General features: G+C 69.6%; 1 non-coding gene across 1 annotated transcript; it reads right to left on the bottom strand.

The window, feature by feature from the left end:
• Nucleotides 1-223: 223 nt before the first annotated feature.
• Nucleotides 224-376, bottom strand: LOC143694597 (5.8S ribosomal RNA). The gene has a single exon (XR_013183164.1). It is a non-coding gene; the product is annotated as a 5.8S ribosomal RNA (ribosomal RNA).
• Nucleotides 377-4479: the final 4103 nt, after the last annotated feature.

The following is a 4479-nucleotide window of genomic DNA, read 5'->3' as shown; positions in this document are numbered from 1 at the left end:
ACGACAATGACCGTGACGACGACGCTGCCCACTGGGCCGCAGGGAAGGGATCGAGGCCACCTAGGGAAACGTTTCCCTCGCCGAACCCCTGAACACCTTCCCGCCGGGAACCGGCGGGACACCGCCGCTGACACCGCCACCGCCGCCCACCGCGGGCAACAGCCTGCGAGGCAACCCCAGCTGCGCTGCCAGGGTGGCCCCTGGACGGCGATTGATCGTCAAGTGATGCTCAGACAGGCGTAGCCCTGGGAGGAACCCGGGGCCGCAAGTGCGTTCGAAGTGTCGATGGTCAATGTGTCCTGCAATTCACATTAATTCTCACAGCTAGCTGCGTTCTTCATTGATGCACGAGCCAAGCGATCCACTGCTAAGACTCGTCTGCCTTTCGGGCACCGCTCACGCAGAGCGGCCCTTTTTTTTGTTACTCTGGCGCCGAGGACGCGTGGGTGTGCGCCTGGCTTCGACCATACAAGCACACAGAAACGGAAGGGGAAAAAAAAAAACTGGAGACCCACACTCCGATGGCCAGCCCAGAGGCGGGGGAGCCCGCACCCCTGACCGCCTCGCCCTGCGAGCGGAGACGCCAACCTCAAAAACGCTGTCATTCAAAGGCGGCCCAGGCGCCCGGGCTCGGCCTGGCCTCCATGCGGAGTGCCACGCAGGACGCGCCGGAACGCGGGAGGGCACGGCGGCCCGCCCGCTTCTCGCTTTGATGGGATGACACGCACAACACACATGGCTCGCAGCTGGGGGCGTGCGGCCATCAGCCGCTGCACACAGTGGCTCTCCCTCGGCCCCCGACGCCGCAGGCCTCACGGAGCGCCGCCGCGCTGCTGTGCGGCCAGCTTTTCTCTTCCCCCCACAGCACGGCCTTTCCCCCGGGCTCGAGATGGCACGCAATGATGACCAGCCCCCGCCGGTGCGCCTCCCAAGGGACTGCTCCCCTGCCGGGCAGGCGAGCGACTGGCAGATGCACTCCGCCGCCAGCCCTGCAGGCAGGTGCCACCGAGACCGAAACCAGTGTCACCGGCGCCCAGGGCGGGCTGGACAGCAGACCCCGTTGCCGCTAGAGCCGCACTCCCAGGACCGCTGCCGCCACGTTGCACCGCCAGGGCCCCTTCCCTCGGGGACACGCCCAGCGGAAGGTGGTACGGCGCTGAGCTGGGGGGCAATGCCCGCTCTCCTCGTTTGCACGCGGAGACCGGGCGGGGAGAAGCGCCCCCGTGGCCGCCCCGCACGCCTTCCTGCGGCCCACACGCGGCTGGGAAGGGCGATGGAGGACGCGACAAGCGGGGCCCAGGACGGGACCGCGGCCGGGCGATGGCGGGCGCCTTCCGGCTGACCATCCCCGCAGGGAGGGACACCCGTCGAACGGCGGTGCCGCCGCTGCTCGGCATGGGGTCGCCCGCGCTCGCGGGCCTCGGCTGCTGGATGGCCCGCATAGCGCTCGCCCCCCATGAGCGGGCGGTTGAGCCAGGGGACGGCCGGCGGACGACGGTGTGGCCAGTGGGCATTCGAGGAGAAAAGGCTGTCGAGGGGAGGAGAGGCGCCGGACGCGCCAGACGCAGCGCTGCGCACGCCAGAGACCGCGGCAGCGGGCCGAGGAGAGAGAGCGCGGGCGGGCCCAGGTGGCCGCGACCCAGCGGCTGAGGAGGGGCAGAGAGAACGCGCTCTCTGCCAGCGTCGCCTGTTACGACAAGGCAAGCGGGTCGACCCCCGCGGCCGACAGCGCGCCGCGGCCTCTCCGCTGAGGATGGGCCGCGGGGGGGGGGGGGGGGGGGGGCGGGGCAGGGCGCCCCTCCCCGGCGCGGCATGGTTAACCCCCGCGGCCTGTGGAGGGACAATAACGGCGACGGAGGATTACGGCTGGTGGCGATAGGACAACCACTGAAGGGGATGGCAGGATTAGCTGCTCCCCACCCCTCAGTGGCGCCCCACACGGCCACCACGTGGCACGCCTGCTGCCACTGCTGCCGGCACCGCTGCCGCCACGGCAGGCCACGCCGAGCCGCCCAAGTCTTTAAACCACCGCCCGGCCCCGCCGGCCCCTTTTGGCAAACCCGCAGCATTTGACGACGCCGAGGGAAAAAACCTGGGGGGCCCGCCGAGGCGCGGAGCACTAGGTACCTTGCCCTGGGGTGAGGGAAACGACCTGCATGGCCCCGCCGTGTTGCCTCCCCCGCTGCCGCCCTCGGGGGAGCGTCCACCGGTGGGGGCGCGCCCGACATCTGCCGCCACCACCGCCACGTCCTTCTCGGGGCCCGGGGTTTCCCTCAGCAGCCAGGCGCTGCGCAACCAAGAGGACCGGCATGGCTCAGGCTGCCCCACCAGCGTGGGGGACGCGGGCCCGACCACCGAGCACACCTCAGGTGTGCACGTGCGGCACGAAGCGCAGCCCAGAACACCCGGAGCCCTCGGCCCCTGGAGTTCCTCTGCCACACACGAGAGGGGGGCCACTCAGCCCGAAAGCGGGGAACTCTGCCACCTGGCAAAAGCCCCACTCCCCAGTGCGGGAAGGGCCGGAGGAGCCGCCTGCTCCGAGCCCCGAAGGCGCACACGCCGCCCGGCTCCCTCGCCCTTTCCACCTCGGCCGCCGAAAGGTGCCATGGCCGGATGGACAGCCGTCGCTCGATGGGCGAAGCAGTGACGGAAGGGACGGGCGCGCCTTCGGGAGGGGCCGTGCCGAGCACCCCTCCCTCCCAGCACCCGGGTGGCTTTCTCACGTGCACACCGAGGAGAGCCAAGCTCGGGAGAACTCGGGCCGTGCCACGGCGCCCACACGTGCCACGCCAGCGACCGGCGTTCGGCGGTGCCGGCCGTGGCAGCGAGAGGCTCAGGAGCCCACGGCCGCGCCCCCGCTCTCCGGCGGCAGACCGGTGCAAGACCGGGGTGGGGGGGGGCTGGTGTGGGGGGCGGTGGGGCAAGCCGCCGCTACGGCGGCCAGTGTGCCATGCTTCTAGGCCCGGCCATGACGCGCGGTGTAGCGCGGGGAGAGCCCCGCCCGTGCACACCGTGGTGGGCGCGTGTGGCACGCTTCGCCGCACTGAGTGGCTTTTTCCCCCTCTCCCACTTCCGACCCCCAGCGCCTGGAGGTGCCGCGCGCCTCCGGTCTCTCTGATTCCCCGTCAGCTGTGGTCATCATAGTAGGCACAGACAGTACCATCGAAAGTTGATAGGGCAGACATTCGAATGGGTCGTCGCCACTGCGGGGGCGTGCGATTGGCTTGACATTATCTAGAGTCACCAAAGCTGCCGGGTGGGCCCGGGTTGGTTTTGGTCTGATAAATGCACGCGTCCCCGGAGGTCGGCGCTCGTCAGCATGTATTAGCTCTAGAATTACCACAGTTATGCAAGGAGCGGGAGAGGAGCGACCAAAGGAACCATAACTGATTTAATGAGCCATTCGCAGTTTCACTGTACCTCCCATGTGTACTTAGACATGCATGGCTTAAGCTTTGAGAGAAGCATATGCTACTGGCAGGATCAACCATGTAGCCGCCGCCCACGGCGGCGCTGCGAAGCGTCGCGCAAGCGCCTGGACGGAGTGCCCGGACGCGCCCGGCCTGCCGGCGAACTCGCCCCGCGCCAAACCCCGACCGCCCCGGGCTCCTTTTGCTGCTCCGACCCGCGGGAGCAGCATCGCAGACAAAGACACGGCAGCGGGCGGCGGCATGGCGGTGACAGGTGCCGGCGGCAGGGACGGCGGCCGGCCACATCGCGGCCCGGCGTTGCCTGGGATGGGGAACGGCGCCACGCGCGAGAGACGCCCCTCAGTGACGGCCGACCCCAGCGGCTGGCCCTTCCCGCGACGCCACAGGCAAGGAGCCGGGACCGCTGCACAGCTTTTCGCCACTCGAATGGAGCGCGAGGCTTCCTCTCTCTCTCTCTCGCGGTTTTTTCCCAGGGGCCCGCGCCCCGGTTCAAGACTCGGCCTCGAGCTCAAAATGGACACGCGCGGTGCACGGAACAGGGCTCGGCCGGGGCTGACCCGCCCCCCCACACAAGCTGAGAAAAACCCACCCGCCGAAAGGTCGCGGGCAAGCGACTGGCCGTCAGCGAGGTTGGGCCAAGCAGGGCCCTGCTCACAGGGAGCGAACACTGCCCCGGCGCGTCCCCACACCGGGCCGCACGGAAAGCATCGGATGTGTTAGAGGAGGCAGCGACCCGACGAGGCGGGCGCGGCCCGGACACCGAGGCCCCTTTACAGCCGGGGCGGCTCGCTCTGCAGCAGGCGGCGGAACAGCAAAGGAGCGCGCGGACCGGGCTCTGTTCCACCCGCGCCCGTGCCGTATCGGGTTCGAGCACTTTATCCCTCTCTCTTTTCTCTCTCGCCTCTCTCCCCCTTCTCGCGGCTCAGCTCCAGCCGCACCGCCGCCCGGCGCTGCTTGCGGCCGGCACCCACATGGGCGCTACCCGGACCAGGGCCGGCACCAGCACCTCACGTGGTTTTTTAAAGACACCTGAAAGCTCGCGGGGCCA

Source organism: Agelaius phoeniceus, chromosome 7 (genome assembly GCF_051311805.1).
Source record: "Agelaius phoeniceus isolate bAgePho1 chromosome 7, bAgePho1.hap1, whole genome shotgun sequence".
Taxonomy (NCBI): Eukaryota; Metazoa; Chordata; class Aves; order Passeriformes; family Icteridae; genus Agelaius; species Agelaius phoeniceus.
Note: the sequence above shows the minus strand (reverse complement) of the source record. Positions and strands in the feature narration are given on the sequence as shown.